We start from the raw sequence: 24,859 nt of genomic DNA on the forward strand, positions 1-24,859 counted from the left end.
TCCACAATTGCTCTTTCTTCTCTAACTCATATAGTGTCCATGCGGCTCTACTGTGGAATCATCTCCTATCCACCATTAAAGATGTTACTACATTATCTCTGTTTAAATCACGTCTGAAGAAACATCTCCTTTCTCTTCCTTAATCTTTCCTCCTTTCCTCTTTCCTCTTTCCTCTTTTTTTCCTTTTTCCTATTGAGTAATAGTTTTGATTTAAGTTTATTTATTACGTTCATTTCTATTTTAATATATCTTTAGCTTTTTAATATTTTTTTCTATAAAATATGTTCATTAACTTGAATTATAAAAATGAAACTTTAATTATCATTGGTTGGTTGGAAGAAACTGCCGTTTGGCAATAAGCCCGCCAATATACACATAACATTATGTACAAAAAGTTAAATAAATAAATAAAATAAAAAACGACATTTCATAAGCCCTGTAAATGCCTAGACTTACATAAAATAACTAAATAAAGCTTTTCATTGAGGTAAATTTCATATAAATATATATATTTTTTTTTTTGTAAACAAATAAATAACTATCGCTTTGAAGTAAATATTAACCTTGTACATTACAAGCAAGGTAAAATAATAATGCAACTAATATATAAAAAAATAATTTTAAAAATGCCTAGACTTCCATAATCCTTTCTCTTAAATTTTCTCCATCTCTGTTGTAATTCGTTCATGTATTTTATCACACGCTAATGATTTACTGAAATGATTATCGGTGAGATCAGAGTAATTACATGTGATATTTTTCACCATTGTAATTAGACTTATTGCCTTGTTAAAAAATAATAAAATATTCTCGTTTTTTGTTTAAATCGCTTCGGATTAAATTGAATTAAAACCGTACTTAACGAAATGAAAATCCAATATTTTAATTAAAATTAAATCCTTGTTTAAGTGGAAGGTGAAATCGGTTTGAACGTTCCGAGCATCGCGATGCAATATCATTTCTAATCTTGTGTCAAAGAGTGGAGTGCAAGAGTGAATTTTTAATGTACACCGGTTCGAATACCTTCGAACTTGGTTGTTCCCAGCTCCAGGGAAACTTGCCCCAATTGCGATACAGTACAGAGCTGAACTCCAAATATAACCTCGTATCGCCTTGTCCATTAGTAGCACGGAGAAGCGGGCTCTACCGACACGTCTAGGTCTGCCACTCAAACAAAAGGGATCATCGCCTCCATTATTCATACGGACAGAAGCTTGTTTTTTATTCAGAAGTATAAATCCAATCGAACAAAGTTCCGTACACGACACTGGCACACTAGTTTTTGCCAATAAGGCTTGATTATATGACTTAATAATGAGCAATCACAGGTTAACCATACGTGTTTACGTAAATATAATATTAGATTAAGGAGACAAATCAATATGTAATTGAAATATGTATATTGATTATATGCCTATTGATAATAATCTTTTTGATGTTCCTAATTTGGTAAAATGTATCTTTTTTTATGTATATAATATGCCAATGAGGCATCATATTTGTTTTAGAAATATTAATATATCTAAGTCAAATTCGCATATTGATTCACTGTTCCCGAGAATTCACTCTCTTAGGAACAAATACACTAATGACTAAAAAAAATAGACGTATTTGCCATATTTTTATCAAACTTCAAGAGCCAATTATTCTTAATTTATTTTTGAATAAAATTGAGTTTCTAGGATTTTCGTTTCTTTATAAATACAAATATTTTCATTGTAAATGTAAAAGCGCGTTGGGCGTTAATAAATAAATCAATAAAATAACTCCCTAGAGAGTGAAATTCAGCATTGTCTACAAGCATTAAGATATGTATATTCGAAATATTGTTGATTAAATATATAAGTTAAATTACTAATACTGAATTAATTAAATTATCATTTCATCATACACCCATTTCCGTCCACTGCTGGAAATAAGCCACTTCTCCATACATTCCTGTCTTGCGTTTTCTGCATCCAGTCATCAGCATTTCTTTTTATTCAGCAAATTGACACTCCGCTCATAGAAACAACTATAACATAGTGTAATTTATGCTTTTGATTATTATATTAATTCAGGAAATCAACCGCAATACATTTTTTTTAATGAAGATTTCCATCAATGCATTTCCAAAACCAAGTATAAGAAAAATGTACACCTATTCTACACAAAAAAATTACTTGTGTCTAAATGAGTATGTTTTTGTACATATTTCATTAATTTCAAACAAATTACCCTAGCGCAAACTGTCTACCTCATTTGGGCAGCATAAAATGCGCCATCATAGATAAATTATTACCTTAAATATCACAATAAAAAGGCTCAACAATGTATACAGAGGTTCCCGTAAGGCTTCCCTTGCTATCCAGAACTAAACCCTTCCCCCTTCCCCACACCAATTTTCTGTACTTAACAATCGCTGCACTCCTCCCTCCTCCGGCCTATCACCCCTTGCATCCCAGACGGCTGATGCCCTACCAAGGTCAAAACCCCTCGCAATTATATCAATATTTATGTTCATGTGAATTAATAAAAGTTTCATCTCTCATATTTTTTGCTTTAAAAAATAAAACCGTTTTAAAGGCCGTTCTTCCTATCAATTTCGCTCATACTTCAATCATTTTTTTTGTTAAAAATGGAATAATATATTGAGTTTTTCTCCTGACATTTTTCATTATTAAAATTTAAAATAAAATTTCTTTTTCAAATATCCATTTCGTAAATCGCGATTAAAATTTAATTCTACTGCTTGGATTGTCCCTTTTACTGTCAACTTAGCGTTTTATATAGCTTGTATTGGATATTGTCATTCTTACTTATGACGATATTTCTTCAACACAAACGGTACCTTGTGTATCCATAATGTTTTCGTTTCAAAAGTCCATTTTTATTTTAATGTTTACTATAAATTTAACATCGACTGATTTTTATGATTTTTAATAATATCTTAAGCTCTACCGACGCTTCACATTAGTCAAATTTAAATTTTATAATCCGCGGATTTCCATTGTGCCTTTAATTACGTATATAATAATTTATAAATAATAAATAATAGATGTTTAAACATTGGCAGGATGTTAAATGTTACGCAGTGTAAAATAATTTCCCTTACTAGCCAATGAATGCAGTAAGTGTAGAAAGTCGTAGAGTGTATACCTTTCTAGATATTTTAAAGATATTCCAGACATGTTCCTTTCGCAAGCTCCCCGTCGCTGTTAAATTTTTAAAAACATTTTGTTTAGTACTGGTTTTATCTAATCTTATTTTTCGAAGAGGTAAGTGATTTTTATGTCAATAAGCAAGACGCACAAATGTGTCAGTCTTCTAGGAACAATCAGAAACGGAAATACTTCCCACAAAATGCAGAACATTTGTTTTCTGCTTCGAATATCTTGCAAGGATGAAGAGTCTTACTATTTTTCTAAGCGGTTCATTCAAAAAGATATATGATAAATTTATTACACCATAAAAAAATACTGCTTTCTTTAGGACTCGAACTTGAGCTTGCGCTACTCACCAAGAGTGGTATTTTATTTTATTGTTCCAAATATAATCAAGTTTATGATATCAATTTGATGTGCCTGAGATATGCCCAATAAACGCAATAATTATTATGCTACATAAATTTGGAGATTGACATCGTCATCCCACTGGGACATAATGTCAAAGGTGCAAAGATTCTGCCAAATTGTTTAATATTTTTCCCTAAAATATTAAGGTAACAATAACAAAGAGTATTTCAAAAAAATAATCATAAAATGGCGTTAAAAAATCAGCCTAGAAGAAAAAATAAAAAATTGAGTCACATGTCACATTGAGTCAAATTTTAAATACTACACACTCTGAACAGTCCTCCTTATACGAGTAACAGGTTTTCCTAATACTCATAAATGAATGCAATGTAAAAAAAAATAATTTCATATTTTCCGTGTAAAATATTTTTATACATTTTTAAAATGTATTGCACTCATGTATTTACGAACAATTTCGTAAAAAATAAAAATAAATGATAAAAAACATTTCTTTTATTTTCAAAGCAAATTTTTCTCTGTTGACTTTCCTAACGATCGCAATCAACATGGCTTTTTACTCCATATAATATAATGTACAAACGTACATAGTCTGTTTGTACTCTTTTACTGTAATCTTCGTGACGTCATAATGTCTTTCCCTCACATCAGATTACGCCGGTCCTTTAATCATGAAGGTAAATCCTTACACAATCGCCATAGGCTTTGACTCAGTTTGTATCTGATAACCTACGACTTTAGACCTAATATGTTTTCCCGGAGCGAGCTATGAAATTAACAACACGGCAACAAATTTACACATTTCTTGCTTATCTCGACAACATTCTCGCAGTCGTCTGTATACTCAAATTTTATCTAGTTTCTTCCCCTTTTCGTTTTATAAGTCTGAACACTTAGTTTTGTAATTTAAGACTAAACCTTAGCCTTATCAGACCCAATTTCGCAAAATCGTTTGCACTTTTAACTAATATAAAAATATGACAGGTCATAAGCCTAGACTTCCATTCCCCTTTATCTAAAACGCACTATTTTTGTTTTTTATCATTATTAATTCAAATTAATAAATAAAAATGAACAATATCTAGAACGCTCCAAACTAATAATAAAAAGTTTATCTGCGCGTTTCTAATACAAATAAAATAATAGGAAATTATTCAAAAAATCAAATAAACACAAAAGTAAAACTATGCTAAAAATCAAAAAAACTATATCGTTTTTTTTTTTAATAAAAGGAGAAATAATGCTAAATACATGTATACACTTCAAAGTTTTGATTTTTGATGTGGAAGTCCTAATCGTCTGCTTCTTCGTTTTAAACTGGTAGACTCCTTTACCTTGGCGGGGTGTTAAACAGCTTGTTATAATATGTCAATAAAAATATAAGTTATTTTCAAATACTCCGAAAATCTATGGAGACTCGCACTAATTTTTTAACAGGTCTAGAAATCCTCATATAAAGAAAAAATGTGCGTTCTACCGACACGTCGCAAAATCCTGCTGGTAGGTAGGATATCATATTCTATTATATTCTAACCTAAGTATTTAAAAAATAATATACAGTGAAAATACGTTTATTCAATTAAAAATATCAATTTCTAAACTTCAGATATTGATTTAGAAGTAATTATTTAATTTAAAGCCTACGCTGTATGTCTCCCTGTGAGGAATCGGGATTCCGGGTTCAGTGGTCCGCCGTCGTGCCTCCGAATTTGCTCAGTCTAAATTGAATGAATCCTATCGGAGCATCACTCGGGATGAGGTTATCCCTGCTCCGCGCATGAACATGGATGAAGTGCAAACGTCCTCCGAGCATTTCATTATCTTAGTCCGTTTAACTAGCTCGCGAGTCGTTCAACGTCAAATCTCATTTCAAAACTGCATTGCCTACAATGCCTACTTCATATCAACTCTAATTTTATCATGTTTTAATTTGAGCTTCACGTTCAAAAGTAAACTGTTCACATTTTTGGAGTTGGAAGTTCGTGTAAAATAATAATTAAATCATCATCACCTAGTGAGCACTACGTTAGTAAACTAAATGCAGCGTAATTCGATTGTTTGTTGCATGAAAGAGCAATGAATTATTTATTTATTGATACATCAACGGTTCAAAGAACCTTTGACAAAAAAATGTTTTACAGAAATAATCACAGCAGTGAACAATAATCATGTAGTACATAATATGAAATATGATCAAATAATTCAAACTTAACAGTTTAGTGAACATAAAATAAATTTAAATATTATAAAACAAAAAATGTAAAAAAAAAAATAACATCTTTAAATAAAAGATAACAATTACATAAAATCTTATGTTCTAAATATAAATATAACAAAGTAAGGTTGAAAATTATTTATGTTAAAAATAAAGTGGTTAGTATTCAACTAGGTAAAAACAAATAAGAAAATTAATGGAACATGAGTACTTTATAAATAATAAGTTTTTTAGAGCAATAAGAAAACTTCAATTATCTAAATAACACCTTTATTTTATCAGTTGGTTGGAAGAAGTTGCCATTTGGCAATAAATTCACCAATGTACAATTTTTGTTATGTCCAACACGTTAAAATAAATAAATAAAAAAATACGTATTCAAGGAAACAAATTAATAATATACTCGTATTTAAAAATTAATCCATAACCTTTCTAAAAAATAACGAGTGAGATTACATTTTAATTCTTTTATTGCAAAATAACTTAAAGAAATAATGTTTCACGTCTACCCTGCCAGGAATCGAATCAAAATGGTAAGCGAACGCGTCAACCACTACAAAACGAGGCGGACTTATCTCTACTCGATTTCCTTATTCAGGACCTTTATCTCTACTCGATTTCCTTATTCACAGCAGATAACGAGGGGATGAAAGGCGAGTTTCTGGCTCCTCCAAACTAGAACCAACCAACTAAGGAAAGGTAACCCTGACAGAAAAATCCACCAGAGAAGGCAACAGGAAACCACTCTGGTCATTTTTTCCCAGAAATCTCTATGGCGAGTACATCCAATAAGCAGTTGTCCTGGCTGAAGAATATATGACTAGCTCAGGACCAAAATCCTTTCACTTTAGTGATCGCCAACGTCGGGTGGACCTTACAAGGCCCCGCAAGAAGAATTTAAGTTTCAGACCTGATCACAGTATTTTTCTGTAAATAAACACACGGTGCTGTGGTCACCAAATAAAGTTTACCAATCAAAGCGTTGCGATTTTTACCAAAACATTAACAATACGTACCTGCATATTACAGAAACTATTTATGTTTTAGCGTGCGCATCAAATATTTATGAAAGCCAGTCTACTTATTTTCCTCCTAAATATTACTAGGTACATTAAAAATCAATACCACACATTCAAGATACGAATTTTTCTATTCTCTGTATGGCAGTTCTACGCGGTATCTTCGTGAAATCCATAGATGAGCGATTACGTCACCACAGAATCCATTCCACTTACGTCACGAATGTGACCATAGATTCGTTTATCATCCGAGTAATCGCTAGTTTCATCCTCTATCAACATCGCTTTAGTACTTGCTCGGCCAAGGGAGGGATTTATTCGCCGAATGTATGTCACCGTTTGAATTTGAAACCGGCAAATTCGGGAAGATTTACCTGCGGATTTCGGTTTTAGAACCAAAATTCCAATTTCAAACCCAAACACTTTCGAAAATTTGGCGTCATAGTGCTCATTTATGTATATTTTGAAAATTAAATGGAAAGCCTTTTAAACGAGTAACATTTATTTTAGGTTTAGGAGAGGTTTTATTTTATTTATTATTTAAAAACAAATTACGTTTTAAAAAAAAAAAGAAAAAATATAAGCTTAAAGTTAATTTAGGGATACGAAAATTGCATTTTTTTATAAAAACGTATTTTTCTTTATGTATATTATACTGATCTCGGGCTTGAATCCTAACATGGATGACATGAAATATTTATTTAAAATATTGTTTTTATTTTATTAAAAATACTGTTTTTTTTGTCGGCCTCGTGGTGAAATGGTCAGTGCGTTTGCCTACCATGTAAAAGGTCACGGGTTCGATTCCCGACATGGTTGATGTGAAATATTTATTTGAAAGGGTGTTTTCGCACCGGAGTATTTCATTGTCCCTGGACTAGTACCTGAAGCGTAAGATTGATCATCTTACCTTCATGTAACAAAAAAAAATCAAGATACGCTGCGATTGGTGTACCAATGCTCTATCTAGTGCCCTATGCACCATTAGACGTGAAAAGGTTTTTTTTATTATTCCAGTAAAATGGCTACATAGTGGAGAGCCAATTCTACCATATAAACATAAACATAAAACAAAATTTTATGTGTGAAGCACTTATGGTGGTCTTAGCATATCCCGCCATCGCTCGAACAACGGTGAATGGATCCACCCTGCAGTGGCTTGGAGAAGCGCGTTATTAGAGTTTTCAGGCGTTCCCATAGGCTCCAGGCTCTTTGGCGAAGTAGGGCAGCGAAGGTGTTTACATAAAAAAATTTAATTATTATAAATTTTAAAGATTTATAAATTTTTAAATAATAAAATTTAAATAATTATTTTATTGGGGCGATAAAAAAAAAAAAAAACTTTTTGAAATATTTATTTAAATTTAAATTTTAAAATAAAGAGTTCCAGCTGTAAACATTTTGGAGGCATTGCAGTACCTAGGTAATAATTTGATGATGGTGATTGTTTTAATACTGCAATCTTTTTTCCTGGACTGACACCCGAAGCGTAAGATTAATATTTTTTTCTTCATACAATGCACCATTAGGCTGTGAAAATGTTATAATGTGTACTATAAACAAAGAATATATACGATTTTATACAAAAAAACAGAATTAAAATGTTTTAAATAATATTTTCTTCCCGAAAATTATATTAAGTAGTAAGTAAAAAGTACTAAAAAAGTAATCGACCATTCACTTTATTCAGAAAATTCTAAATAATGTTACCATTCGAATAGGTACTAGGTTCGTTTGTTTTCAAGTTTTGTTCCTTCCTGGGTCAGATTTCTGTAATTTTATTGAATTGACCGATTGATACATTTTCATGAATCAGAAAAAGTTCATGGCTTTATCGTTTGACTTTTGATTTCTTTAATGGTTTTTATTCAATAAATTTAAATTAAATTGACAGAAAATGCCTGAATCTGCGAATTCAAAAGACTTTTAGCAATTTCTTTTATACCTTGTCAAACATATTATTCGAGCAATAAATTTGTTTGTGAAGACTGCGTTGTAACGTTAATGGAAACGCAATTGCTTTTAAATTGAAGAATTCCGATCAAAGTAATTTATTTGATTACGTAACCACCTAACTTGATTTTTTGGTAAATTTTCTTTATTCTCGCCACAAATCAATCAAAGGACTGGAGTTTGGTAATAAATTTTACAATTAAAAATACTAAAACTGTACCTATATGTTTGTTTTCTGACAAATTCTTAAATGTCGTACATTTAATACATTTAAAAAAAAAAAAATTTATTATTAATATAAAACATGGTACAAAATATTATACTCCCAGGAGCTTAAAAGCTGATTTTGAGACGGTACGTTAGTAAAAATAAGAATTTATACATTAACACGCATACTTATGTATTTTAATATTATCAATGTTTCGCATTACTAATTTAAAGAAAGCCATAACTTAATAAGTAGAAGTGTACCAAGTATTTTTAATTGGTAACTCATATGTAAATATAATTGTTTACATCATTTCAATGGAATTTAATCAAGAATTGTCAACAAATAATTTATATCGAACTAAACTAAGCTAAATGTTTTATATTTTATTCCTAAAGTCTGTGTTTTTACATACGTTTGTTTGTGTGTGATATTTTTGCTATTTATTGTAGGAAACTCTGTTTAAACCCATTAAAATATATATCAATATTGCTTTCTTCGTTTTCATAAATAACGGTTTTTACTATTCTTTTCTTAGAATTATTATTAGGCTTGATAACGAAAATCCTAATATTTATTATTTTGGCAACAAATTGCTTTTCTTTGTGATTTCATTGGATACTATCCAATATAAACTAATTCTCCTTCTTCCATCTCAAGTAGCAGCATTTTTCATATATTTTTTAATAGATTCGAATATTAGTTTTTATTTTTAATTGTTTTTTCCCTGTTTAGATTTTCTAGTATATTTATTATTTATCTAAGTATAATATATTCAAATAAATAATTAGAGAAGCTTTACTGAAGAAAGTTATCCAAATCATGTCTTCCTTTTACGTTTCATTTTGCAAAAAGGATTATCCCTTTTTAAATACTTAATAAATAAGCGAGATATTTAGATATGTTTTCTATCTAGGCGTCATCTTCGATCAAAAGTTGTCTTTTGTCAGGCACATACTCTTAAACTGCACAGCCAATAAATCCTTAAAAATGCTAGGCTATATTTTGCGATTAACAACGGATTTAAAAATTATTAATACTTAGAAATTGATGAACACAGCTCTGGTTAGGAGCCAGTTGGAATATAACTCAACTATATGGACTTCGTATTATAGTTCACACCAATACACTCTTGAAAAAGTTTCTAAATATTTTTTTAAAATACGTCTATTTTAAACTCAGAATCAGATATGAATTTACTAACTATAATATTCTGCTACATACTTTAAACCTGTTGAAATTAATTGACAGGAGAAAAATTATAGATTTACTGAATTTATTTAAGATTGTAAACCTTACATAGAACTGCCCAAATCTATTAGCACTCATGAACTTCAAGGTACCTGGAAGAATGACTCGTCAAGTACCTCCGTATAGTTGCAACGATTCGCGAACAGTATACTCATATAATGCTATACTGAATCCACTCCATGAACTCTCGTGTATTTTTTTTTCTTTTTTATAATATGTACGTATTGAATATATTTTTGTAATGTATATGTTATATTTAAAATAAATAAATTGAATTGAATTGAAAACTCGGCAATAACTATTCTGACGTTGCTGATATTTTTCACATAAAGTATAGTTTATTGAAATCAACTCTATTTAATAATTTCAAAGATGCTGAACGGTAATTAATATTTGTGAAATTATAGTGCTTTCTATTTTTACTTTTGTATAAGTACTATTTTATTGTGTACCATATTTACATGATTCTTATTACTATTTTCTAGATTTTTTTTGGGATATAAAATAATTTCATTGTTCTTTGTATTTAATGTTTATTTTGTACCACTTTAAAAATGAAAAAAATCCTTTTCTTTTTCAAATTAAACTTTTTATATGCACACATTGTTTCAATTTTTTTTTTTTATAATTTAAATTTAAGCATGTTCTTCACATGAATCTGCTGTGTTATTCTAATATTGTGTATTTAATTTTTGCTTTGTATTTAATATATATCTGAAAAAAAAGGAAAAAATCGCTTTCTTTTTAAAATTTAAAATTTTATATGCACACATTGTTTAGTTTTTTTATTTTTTTTTACTTTTATAATACGTATATAAGCATGTTCTTTATATAAAACTGCAATGTTAAAGTATTTATGCAAAGTAATATACATTTTTTTTTTCTTCTTCACTTTATATTAAATTGTTTATATTATCTTAAATATGTATTTCTGTAAGGTAAAAGGTACTGCGTGCCGTGTATATCAACTAAAAAATAAATAAAACATGGATGAACACTACACTTCTAGTACTAGTGCGTAAAGGTCTATGATATGTTTGGCCTTTTAAAAGAATACTGTAATTTATTTCAAACCTTAGCAATATTTTCACGTATCATAATTTACATTATGTAAAAAATGCCAGTTGGGCGTAAACAAACAATCTAAAAGGATGTTCTTTTGTTAACACTTGACAAAGTCGCAGTGTGTACTTTTTCACCCAACTAATTACCAAGTTCTTCTTACTTCTCGGCTAAGTTTTTATTAAAAATCTTCTCGGAAAGTATGTAAGTATTTGAACAGGTGAGAAATAATATTCCTGCCGGCTGAAGTGTTAAATCTTCTACGTTGTTTCAGTTTCAGCGGTTAACTTTTTTCTCGCAACTTTTTGCGCCACATTTGCCACAGTAACCTACATTCTCAACTTTTTATCTCTGAGTGTTTTATTCCCGTTGGATATTTTTGCCTTTCTTATTCCGAAGTCTTAAAACTACTCAAACAACCATACTTATTATTAGAGGAGCGAATATACATAGACTATACCAAAAATCCTTAATATTTTTTATGTTTTGTGTCTGTCATTTTTTAATCTCACGTATAAAAAGATTGAAAAATAAGTGTTTAAAGGTGTAACAAATTATAATAATCTTTCCAATGAACTAAAAACTATTTTTAAAAATTGGAAAATTGTTTCCAGGCGTTGCCTAGTATGTGAAATAATTAACACGTGTAAAAACTACATCAAATTTTAATTAGTATGAATGTGTTTTTGTTTTATGTTTTTTTCTTTATAAACCCTATGTTTTTATTTTTTTCTCATGTACTTGTATTTAATATTATATAAACTCTTATAAATAAAGAACAACAACAGTTTAAGTCACTCCAAGCACAAGAGTTCGTCTCTTTTTTGGAGAGTTGAAATGTGTAAAAGTAGATCTGTATAGAATTTTTGAAAAACATGTACCTTTTATGAAATTTATTAATAATACAAAAAAAATGAGAGAGATTTTTTCATTGGCTTAAACATCGAATTTATTATAAATAAATGTGGTATTAAGTTTTACAATATATTTTTTTAATGAAAGTGTTTTTGCTACCTTTTGTTTCACTGATAAAACTTTATAATAGATAACTTAAGTAAATATATTTCCATCGCGTAAATGAAATAAAATGCCGAAAATGTCGTTGGTTTACGATTTCAATGTTTTACGTAAATTTTCCAGTATTTTCACCATTTGCTAAATATTTCACTGCTAGAGTCACGCCACATGCAGATTATACGAAATGTTTGATATAAATTGTGATTAGATAGGAAGTAATGAGTTATCGCGTGACCAGGGGGTACTTTTCCTCTATCTAATCTCTGGAAGTAAGAATCAAGGATTATTACTTTCAATCCTTATTACGGATGTAACACGATTTTTTTCAGAAACTACTGAACATTATCAAATTGATTGATGAAGTTTCTTGCTGGTGGAAGTTTATTGTAATTAGCTGGCAATTGACAGGTTGACACTTCAATCCACTTAAGTTTTGAAGGACCGATAACCGGCTTCGTCGCTCTCGCGACATTGTCAGACTGATATTGTTTTTAATAAGTTACACTATATGTCAGCTCTTAAATTTAACCGTGTGGAGGGGGTATTTTATAACAAAATGTATTTTGTTAACCTATAACTAGAATAAAAACACGTTGTATTAAATGCTGAACAGACCTTTTAAAGAAAAAATGTCGGATAATTTACTTCATAAACATATACAGTCGAACTTGGTTATTAAGAGGAAGATGGGACCACTTAAATTTGCTCGCTATAAGCGTTACTCATTATACCGGAGAAAGGTTTTTTTTATACAATCGCTATTACACATTGTCACTAAGTAAATACATATGTGTACATATAATTCATGCAGAATTTTTTTACAGGGGCTAGGTTTTAACTTATCTGGTCTTGAACTCATTTGATATCACCCACCTGTAATGTTTCTTGTGTATTGAAATAAGCCTAGAACATTAAAAGATCTAAAAAAAACCCGTAAAAACCCCCGAAACGAGCATGTTATTCATAAACTACAAAAACAGATGTAAATTGTAACAATGTGCCGAACCGGCACTTACTAAGTTCACAATGCTTGGATTTTTTAAAAACCATGTGTGTTCATTTTTCAAGATTGTCGGCGAAAAATCCAATTAGGTATTTAGACACTTGCATAGCTATCATAAACATAATCCGATCCCAACGCCCGGCGGTATTTATCCTTTACATTAGCGACCGTTTGGATTTTATTACTTAGGTTCTTATTTCGAGAATGATGTTTTTGACAATTGAAGATTTTTTGTGTAATTTTTGTCAATTTTTTTGTTCGGTATGTCCTAGAAGTAGCTCGTTATAACTGTGAATGATTGTATGGAGAAAACCATGTACTAAAATGTCAACTAATGTTTCCTCGTTACATCCGAGATCTCGCTATTTCCGTGATCGTTATAACCGAGATCGACTGTATAAAACAAATTTAGCTAGCAATAAAATCATCTAACATGATACCACTACATATAAAATTTAATAAGCAGCGTTATTATATTTAAAACAGGGTATTTTTCTTTATTGTTTACTTTACTAACTTTTTAGTTTTTTTCCACGCATGATGGTGCGGTGATTGGTGATTAATTTAACCCTTTGGTATAAATCATTTTATCGTTTGATCTTGCAGTTCCCTAATGAATTCAGATCTGTATCAGGCCTAATAATATGAGCCGCGACTTATACGGTGAACGGTGAATAAGCGCCCTGATTTGAGTATTCAAATTTTGGTTAACCTTTTAGCAGAAGTGTTTGCTCACTGGCCTTTTAATTTAACCGATAGCTCTGCGGGAACTTAACTTAATAATGTACGTCATTGAGTGTAATAAATTCCCCTTCAGTAAATACGTACGAACAAGCCCCACTTAATAAATCGATAAACAATTTGTCGTTTATAATTAAACGGTTTTCGTTGTCCTATTATTTCGATCGAGCCTACTTCTCTGTAAGAGTTATTCATGTAATAGCTGTTTTCGAGCACTTAGCTAGACGTATTGTAGTATAATACAAGTTCGTCAATACTCTGCTCGAAGGAAAACTGTGAAATTTTAACAGTAAGGAAAGCTCACAGGAGCGCTTGAGACAGATGATTAATCATTATAATGATATCCGATTAGTACCTGTAAATTTAAATTTGTGAACAATGGCATTTGCATGCTACTCTAGGCGAACGAAATTATCTTTTGGAATTGCCTTCAGCTCCCATTAATTGGAAATGTGGAATGCTTCGCCGCTGGGATCAAATACGATTGTTAATTTACAAGATGACTGAACGTAATTTCTCGTCTCATATATATACTCCTATTTATATATAAAAAATTTCTTGATATTGTAACGGTGTTATTATTACACGGTTCTTTCCCCCGCTTTTCGCTAGTTTTCAGTTTGACACGTTTAAGAATATAAGTTCTACCTGGCTTACAAACATTTCCTCGTTTTCTTCGTGTCTCACAAGGCAAGCTGTGAATTTTATAATAATATAAATTTGCGATGTGCAGATCCGTTTTGTTATGTCCCTCGAGGGATGTGAAGCTAATCCGTTCTGGAAGCAATCAAATCTGTTCTCTGCAGAGTGCCTCGAGCGTACAGAGGGATACACACTCATCCAATATTACCGAATAAAATCGTCCATTTTTGTCTTTAGTACTTTCACTTTTTACTGTAAAGTCAATTTCAATATATACTTAGTTTAACATAACTCACATCCCACGAGACCCCACCGGCTTTTGCTTTTTAACGATTTGTATTTTAAATCATTTTTAATTGTGCGTTTAAAAGACCTTACATGACTTGGTATGTAGAATCATTTTTTATGTCAAAAAACAAACAGATTTTCTAATATTAATGTAAATGTTAGCGCATAAATCAATGTACAAGATTCAGCTTTCGTAAAAATTTCATCCAAGAAAAGTTTTAAAAAATACATAAACCTATGTTCTTACCGTATTTTTTTGTTTGCTTATATTGCATACTTACACATATCTAAACTTTGGTTTTCAAAAAATTGCGCACTAGTCTATTATTTATATCATGAGAACTTCAATATTATCTGGTAGCTTCTGAATATTATCTAATATATCTACGCATAAGGAAAGTGTTACAAAATACGTTATCGGTATATCATAATATGTCGAGATGTTGCCGCGAGTTGAGAACGAAGTTTGCCTTCATTACGAGTATTCGTCTTTCCCACCTGCGACCTTCTCACGCACTTAGCTTAGCGAGCAACTTGACTCTCGCCACGCACTATCCTTCACAAAGAACTTCTTCTTAGGATGAATTTTCTTAAGCAGATGCCTCTGGTCTTCTGGGAATAGTCGGGTTTTCTTTCATAATGATATATCTATACTGTCTGTGTACTTTATTTAGGAATGCGATTTTCAAAAATGTATTGAATATCAGTCAGTATTATTTTAGTCTTACCAAAAATCCAGTAGAAAGAAATTAATCGATAGAAATTATAAGGAGGTTAAAGAAATAATCTGATTGGGATCCATAAAAAAACGAATGTTGTTTGTAGGCATTCAAAATCAAGCTTTCTTTATACACAAAAAAAAACATCTTTCAATTTTTTTGTAAATGCATTCTCTTCAAATGCAACCCTGGTAGATTGATGAATAAAACATTTATGCTCCTTACTTCTTTTTTACATATTGGATTGAAGATTTTAATATCTACGAACACGCACAGCGCAAGAATCTATATTTCTCTGGAAACCGCACGTAAATCGGTTTAGCCGTTTAGGAGGAGTTCGGTGACATCACACGTACAGAGTGCACACATACGTTTTTTTAAATACGAAAAAATAACCTCTTTCCGATTGATATGCATTCTCGGCGAACACAGCCCTGGTGAATGATGAATTAAAGATTTGCGTTCCTTAGTTTTTTTTGACTTAAATATTGGAGATTTTAAGAGCTATAAATATGTTAATGGCAATGATCTACATTTCGCTGAAAACCCCACACAAATCGGTCCTGTAGTTATTCAGTCTATCGAGGACACACATACAAACATTGCCTTTCATATGCATAGATAACTTTATATATATAACTATAACATCGAAATACCAAATATGTTTTTATTATTGATGTAGAAATTTCTATAAAATTGAATTTACGTTTCTTGTTTATTCACTTTAAAAACATCATATAAAAACTAGAAAACCGCAAAAATAACGAATCTTTTTTTTTCCATCATCGTGATTTTTTTTTTTTAGTATGTATATCTATGGAAAAGACATCAGAAAGTTAAACGGTCGAAGTGATTCCATATCACCGCCTGATTAAACGTGAAATGATTTTTCCCTTGAAAGTCTTCTGAAATTCTCATAACTGCTCTTTTGAAATTTCAAAATGGTGTCTTTTTTTCTGAAACAGTAAAAAATATTTTTTAGTACTTTTACTGGAGACAAATTTAAAATCAATCTGAAAAAGCACATGATGACTGAACTAACTAGACTAGACGAGACATAAAATTACTAGACAATATAAAATTTCTAATGTAACCCTAACGGGTTTTTTAAAATTGGAAATAAAAAAAAATAAAAAAATATCACATTTTGTTTTCTTGATGTTCTTGTCACGAAGAAAAATACTTCTGAAAAGTAAATATTTTCAGCTGAATTCTCAAGTATTATTTAAATGTTTTTTTCTGCCTTGATTTTTTGTGAAACCGAAGCACGTTTCGCTTGTTTTAAGAATTCCGATACCTTCATTTTCCTGTTTGAGAAAATCTTCTTAAATAGGAATTCGTATAAATAAATGATTCAGCGGAAACTTTTCACGATTTCTCATCCATTTTTTTTCTACCCCAACACTTCCGATGTTTTTGTCCTATTCCAATCAAATAAGATTTTTCTTTTCAAGAATAAAATCATTATAGATTCGTACAACACTGAAGAAATGTTTAAAATTTAATTATTTTATTCATAACCAATGAAAACGGTAAAATGTTTAATTTTTTTTTTAATATCGTGATTTAATTTTAAAGATACGTTCAATGTACATTTCTTCTTACATTTCTTGAAATTTTGCGGCCATGCGAATGTCAAAATCATCATCAAGGATCATAAAAACACACTAATGACAAAGTTATCAGCGGTAAATTCATTTGCGACTCAATTCCAATTTTAATGTTTTTAATATTAAAATTTAAAGCATAACTTTTTCGTCAAATATTTTACTAAATCTTATTAAATATTTGTATTTAACCACTTACCTCTGCCTACCGGTTTTGGAAAGTATCCGTCTCTTCGTCAGGACACCAAATAAACCAACATGCAAAATCCACTTTACACCTTCACCATAGTTGTACAAAAATATAAAATCCACACGACATGCATTGCAACGCTTACATGCACTGATTAGGTTATGAAAATATTTTATGCTGTGCGAGAAATGTTTTGCATGTTGGTTTAATCGGTGTCCTGATGAGGAAACGCGCATTTCTCGAAACCGGTAGACATAGAAAAGTCGGTAATTGGTTATATACAAATACTTGATAAGATTTAGTATATCATGTTTCTTGTAACTTTGGAATTCGTTCCAATTATTGTATTATTTCTTATGTTTGTTAATATGAGTAAAAATTTACAATTGACTCGATAATCTGCCTAACTGATAAAATTGTTTTTCTTTTTCAGAAGACTGGATTATAATCTCAAAAGTAGAATTACTGAAGCTTATAAAAGGTACGTCTTTAAAATTTATATTTAACTACCATATGTATTTTTATGTATTATGTTGTTTGTATCTGATTGTAAAATGAAGAATTGTTTTTTATTATTTTGTAACATTTGTTTTTTTAATTAGATTACTTGGATAAACGATACCATTTTTTCTGATTTAATTAAATAATTATAAACATTTATTTTGATTTACTACTTTCCCGCTGTAAAATCCACACAGGCAGTACAAATGTTCGTTACTTCTTTAATCTCAGTTACAATCTAATGTTTTTCTAAATGTGTGGGGTAATAAATTGTAAGTCTTGCCGCTACCTACTAATATCTTAGTTCCTTTGTATCATAACCTTTCTTCCATGGTCTAGTTAAACGTCTACATCGTGCAAATCACTTAACTAAGCAATACATTATTTTTAGTAAAAAAAGATTACTCTTTTGATGAAAATCGTATTCTCGACTATGGGTTTCTATTACCCTTTGTTGTACCGCGGTGTTCTTTAAATATTGATACTATTACGTTGCCCGTATTCACCCTCATAATCAGCTGAAACTCTTCCGTATACATACTAACGTTTCTAGGTATCTACCTATACACAACTTCACAGAAAGAGCAGCCGGTTTCATTTACCTTTTCTTATTCTTCTGTCCTTTTATTCGCATGTGCTTTGAAAGTTTTCAGTGTAAAAGATTCCGTCGCAAATAAATTACGATGCAATTTCGTGAGACAAAATATTAAAGTTTGCCTAAGTTTTCGCATTTCTCGCAATGAACATCGCTCTGAAAATAGTACTATAAATTTTCTCTATTTTTTTCGGTGTCAATACTTACGTGATATTTGAAAGAATATGCTTTGCTTTAGGCGATTCGCGATACATTACAATCAATCAGGGATACGTTGTCGGCAAACTGCCCTTTGCACACATTTCCGATAGAAATGTGTTTTTCTGTTAACTGAATATTAGTTCCGATTGTGATAGATCTCCTTCGCTAAGCCTGCTTTCTACCAAACTCGGAAAACCTTTTATCTTTTCCGAGCTATGTTTGGTTCGTTCGACCGATTTCATTAACTGTTTTCGTAACAACTCTGATAGTTTGTTAATTTGTTTTGTTCCGCTATAGAAGATCGAGCATTCTTATGATGGTAGTTGCCTGTGTTCCTTATTTAATGAGAAATTTTGACTGTCACAATGTTTCACAACACGCCCCGAGTATGCAAACAGTTCGCGTAGCGAGTTGTCTTTAACTAATACAACCGGTACAATGCTTAATTAAACTGATATCTCCGTTTGACAGACACTAAGCAACAATGAAGCGTCGGCGCCAGAGAATTTATCAGTGATGTTAATTAAATCTCGAGAGACTTCTGCTCACAAGATGAGTGAAGAAGAGTATACACAAGGTTTTCTCGATTGTAGTGAGTTTTCGTATTGCTTCAGTATTTCGCTTATTACCACCTGTGCGCCCGAGACGAGAATCCCAACTAAATTCTTCTCGAAATCTTGTTATTTATTTTTATCTTTAAGCTCACTTTAAAACAGAAATCTTGTCTGTTTGAAGGCTAATGGAGTTACATACAAATTTTACGGATGAATTGAAAAAGTTTTTCTAATATCAGTTGTACCTATGTGTTCACTAACACATGACACTGTATATTTTATTATTTTAAAATGAAAAATAAGCGAAACAAAGCTTAATAAGAATGTATGGCATATTACAAATATGACTTGGTTGAAATAATATCCAACAAATAAGTGATAGAAAGAGGATTGTAGTAAAATTGATATTTAAAAATCGCGTAAAACAATAGAAAACTATAAAGCATAATGGGATAAAAAAAAGACAAATATTTTCAGCAGAGAGAGACAAAAAGTCAACGTCGTATCGTATAAAGAGTCAGGCGAGAACAGGCATAAAGGTAAAGAAAGAATAATTGAAAATTACTACAACTGCGTCTGTAAATTTGTCAATATATTTTTTTTATTCATTCATCGTTTTTTACCCTCGCCGTCGAGTCGTGTTACAATCTTAAAATTCTTCAAAAGTCGTCGCCTGACTCCTTCAGCCTCTCCGCAGTTAATATTTAGTTTCGCTTTCTGGACTCATCGCCTGTCAAAATGGTATATTGATTAGTTGAAAGCTTCGGGTAAGTGTCACGAAGGGTGATAAATGAGATTTTATGCTCATTAAATATGTCGCTAGTTTGCTAATTACGAATTTCGTTGACGCGATTCGAGACGGTGCAGTTTTAGAAAGGTTGACTCCCTTAGGCGAACCATAATACGATAATATTCTAACATGGCCCATTAGAGTGCTACCGGCTGCTGACTTAAGCCATTTGTTTAATGTTTAATGTATGTATGTATGTTCAAACCCCAGACCCGGCTTAACAATTTCTTAAACGTTTTCAAGTGGATAAACTTTACCCCTTCTTTTGCGAATGCTATTCAACAAGTATGCGTACAAACTAAACTAAGAGTGCACTTGTTTTTCTAATTTGAAGTAAATTATGTGTAAAAGTATTTAATATATTTATTTATTTGTTCATATTACAAAAAAAAAAAAATATATCCCTAACTCTACGAGGCAAAGAACTCTGTGGACACGGCATAATGGAAAATGGAAGCATGCATATTATTAAAGAATACTAAAAATAAAAAATATTACACAAGCATACATTTAATAAACATCTGGGCAACTGGTTTAATAGTAAATAAATCCATGCAATGTTTCGCAGTAGTCTTTGGTAATGGTCTCTTCTCTTAGAAAAAAACAAAACTTAGACACTTCTCCTGAAAATGGCTTTCGATTTGGAGAACTTAATATGTTCATCCAGGGCCTCGATTACAATGGGAAGATAAAGACGTCATACCTTTACCTTGACGGTATAGTTGAAGATAAATTCTCTCTAGCGATTACGAAGATAAACTACCGACCCCCCACCTTCATGTTTCGGGTAGGTACATCGATATGAAAAAAGAGGAAGCATACGTCACAGTACACATATCTACGCACCAAAATGACATTGCTTCGTTATGAAGTCATAGTTGAATAAAAAATTCTCGCGACCGATTACAAAGATACACTACCGATCCCCCCACCATCAAGTTTTGATGTAAGTACGTCGGTTTATATCGAAGGGTCTAGAACCCCTCGATATGTTTATTTACGCATTAAAAGTGTAAACAATTTTGCTCCACCGAAAAATATTTATTTTAATTACGATTTCTTTAAATTTTTAATCGTTCTGAGATTGACATTTTTTTTCTTAAAAGCCTATCAAAAATATGAGATAAAAATAAGTCAATTTTGAAGTCGAATTAAATTCTGATATAACTGTCAGTTTTGGAAACGAGCGGCTAGATGCAAAAAATAATGTCGCTATATTCTGCTCTATCAACACATAAGAGTATCTAGGCGTCAGAAAGTTGCCACTGTAAAAAATAAATTTAGTTATTACCTATATTTTTTCCATCAGTTTTACTATCTTTCTGGGAGAACGTATCGAGAGTCGGCCTTGTAATCGTTCAGTAGATAAATACAGACGATCGTAAGCATATCGTTTTGGCAATTGTCAAAAGTAATACAAAAATCATGTTCAAGCGAGCATTTTTTGCTTGAATTGGGATTTATTGGAGTTTATAATCGCTTTGAAGTGGGCACTTTCTATCACAGAAGCCTATTTCAAATATAAATGAGAACTATTTAAATCTTAATGAAGTCAGGAACGCGGACTAATTTTTGCTAATTATTGTCAATTACTTACTAACTAATTCATTGGATTGTTTCGATCATATGATGTCGAGATGACAAGGAGGTAGAACATACCGAGGAGGATACAGATAGTACAGAAGTTAGGTATACCGTCTCGATATGTACAGATAAAGATAGCGTTCATAATTGAGGCTGAGGACACTAAATACTCTTGGGGCCACAAAAAAAAAACTCTGAGCGAATGTCGTGGGTGGTTTTGATATTAAATAATTCAAATTATATGAAAACCTCGTTCAAGCATTCTGCTGGGATCTCCTCTTGTAACCGCATGACCAGAAATGCGTCAATGACTCTTTTTAAAAAAATTGACTTATTTCCAGTACCATCATAAGTCAAAACAATGGCTCAGATGGGAAGTTGGGGGACTCGAAGCATCAATACGTATTCATTTTTTGACACTTGTATTATTATGTATATTTATGAAATCGTGTTATACGTATTTCGGGTGTGTTTGACTTGTAAAATTCTTATATTTAGAATGCATAATTAATTAAGTATATTTATAAATAAATAAATAGACTTAATTAATTATGCAATAAAACTCAATAAAACAGAGAAAACTCGCATATCTGGGCCATATCATGCGCGGAAGCAAATATACGCTTCTACAGCTTATTATGATGGGAAAGATCGAGGGAAAGCGTGGGGTTGGAAGGCGACAGATGTCCTGGCTGAGAAACATCCGCGACTGGACGGGAGTGCGTGGGGTTGAGGCGGTGTTCCAGTTGGCGCAGGATCGGAATGCCTACTCTAGAGTGATCGCCAACGTCGGGGAGACCTGATGTGGCACAGAAAGAAGAAGATTTATACGACACTGAATATATTAATTTTTAGTTATGATCAGACACGTCACCAAAATTAAATCTCTCTTTTCCACATCCGCTCCTAAGTGGAGCATGTGAACATCACCAGTTGCCTCCAGGAGACCCTATCGCTAGCCAGCACTCTCGCTTCTTCCCATGTCAATCCAGCGCCCCTTAATTCCGCCGAATAAAGTCTAAAGATCGTCATTAACGGCCTTCCAGGACGGCGTGATCCCGCAGGTTTAAAGAAGAGGCAACTAGGGTTTAGGTTCTCCTGAGGCATGCGCAGTACGTGTCCAAGCCAAGTCCACCGCCGCATCCTCAAGATATTCGCTATAGGAGGCTGCTGCGTCCGTTCTCGGACTTCAATGTTAGTTTTAAAATCGAACCACCTTATACCTAATATTCTTCTCAAGCACTTACTCTCAAAACTCAGAAGTTTAGTGTGTTGAGCTTTGGTAAGGTGCCAAGATTCGCACCCATATCGGAGAACTGGCACTATACAAGAGTTGAATAATCGGCATTTCGTTTTGACCGAGTATATACTAGAGTTCCATACAACGCGCATCATGTTAAAAGTTGCTCCAGCAATTCCTAGGCGGGTTGCGAGCTCTTTATGCATGCTTCCATTCTCAGTTATGTGTACTCCGAAGTATTTAAAGCTGTCAACTTTCTCAATCCTCCGTCCATTATTATAGAGAGGCTGATCAGCGTCAGGACAGGATTTGATTTGTTATATCAACAACTTAAAATATAATTCCAGACAACACATAAAAAACAATAAAATGTTTTTGTTGGTAAAGCAACGAAAGAATGCTGGACGTACTCGCATGATCTCAGTACTATCTACTACGGGACTGCTACCCAACTTTTTCTTTCTTAAAATATTTCCTTTCCTCTACAAAAAAATGTGGTTACAGAATTCTGTGTATTTTAGAATAATATTAATCATCTTTATTTTATTACGCACGTATAAATCCTAAATTTTTGAATTCGGGTTGATTTGCAGTCAAAATGTTTGTTTCCATCAATCATCTTCTTCATCCTTACACTTCTGTTTTCTTTTCATTTCTCTTTCAAGGTTCACTTGTTTTTCTGGGTAACTTATTTCTCACGTAAGACATTAAAGTTCTCATGAATAAAACAATAAAAAAATTACAATATAATAAGATTTTTACTGTTCAGATTTACTGTTTTTTACTGGAATAGCACAATTTCATCGACTAAAAAATAAAATTAAGAGGTAAAAACCCTTGTTGTTACAAACCAAGATTCCAAGAAATGTTTATATTTTGTCTTAATTTCCATTAGTATTTAGGTGAGAATTTTTTTTTTTTTAATATTTATTTATTTTTGAAACCAACGCAGTCATGGTTAGTCATAAACGATACATAAAGAATAACAACAAATAACAAGACTTATTACAGGTTTCATATAGAAACAAAAATATTTTTAAAAACCAAACGTAAAGTTCGCTAGGGGTGAAAGGAAGTGTGATGGGAAAATAGGGAAGTAAGAGAAGAAAAAGAAATAATAATAAAGAATAAACAAATAATATTTACACTTGATAAAATTACATACCTACCTTCATAATATGTTGTAATCTTGATATATAAAAATGTGTGCATATTATATGATTAAAACCAAAGTTCTTTCGCGAAAGAACGGCTAAAAATATTTACAATGCGAATGTTGATGGATGCAGAAATAGAGGAAGACCGAGAAAAACATGGCATGACCAAATCCAAAGAATACCTGATGACGGACATGTCGAAAGTCGGAATAATAGGGGCGCGTGCATGAGGAAGTGTATGAATGTAGAGAAAGCGAGATATGTATGCAAAGATAGATCGATGTGGCGTTCTATCCTATCTGCTTACCCTTACGGAGAAACGGCATGACAGTTTGTTGTTGAAAACCTATTTTATTAAATAGAACCTAAGTACCACAAATAAGAATTATTCTTATTTATTGTGTATGCAGACAATTGGTAGAATTCCATATTTAATTTGGTAATGTATCCAAAATAAAACAAGTTCATTGGATTTTAATTCTACTTTATAAAATATGCAAAGGATATATTGCGACGCGTTTCTTCTTGTTAGGGCATTTTCAAACAAACTAACTTAAATATTGACAAAGTTTCCTTATATACTAAAAATAATTGCTATTTTATGTTTGTGGATTTCTATACAAGCCAAAATATTTAAGTCAGTTTGTTTGAATATGTCCTAACAAGACGAAACGCGTCACAATATACCCTTTGCATATTTTATAAAAAATAAAGTAGAATTATAATCCAATAAACTTGTTTTATTTAGGATACTTTACCAAATTAAGAATTATTCTCTTTGCTTTTCTGTGAAATTCCATATTTGCTAAT

The 24,859-nt window shown here is 31.5% G+C and overlaps 1 protein-coding gene across 1 annotated transcript in view; it reads left to right on the plus strand.

Annotated features, from left to right (window-relative positions):
* Positions 1-24,859, plus strand: part of LOC148280287 (uncharacterized) — a 600,658-nt gene that overhangs the window by 374,318 nt on the left and 201,481 nt on the right. Inside the window, exon 5 of the mRNA XM_088228576.1 lies at positions 17,861-17,908. The gene's annotated coding sequence lies outside the window, so the exon portion shown is untranslated. The remainder of the gene's footprint in view (positions 1-17,860; positions 17,909-24,859) is intronic.

The sequence above is a fragment of the Micrasema longulum genome, unplaced genomic scaffold (assembly GCF_059751315.1).
Source record: "Micrasema longulum isolate JH-2025_06_02 unplaced genomic scaffold, ASM5975131v1 h1tg000597l, whole genome shotgun sequence".
NCBI classification, from domain to species: Eukaryota; Metazoa; Arthropoda; class Insecta; order Trichoptera; family Brachycentridae; genus Micrasema; species Micrasema longulum.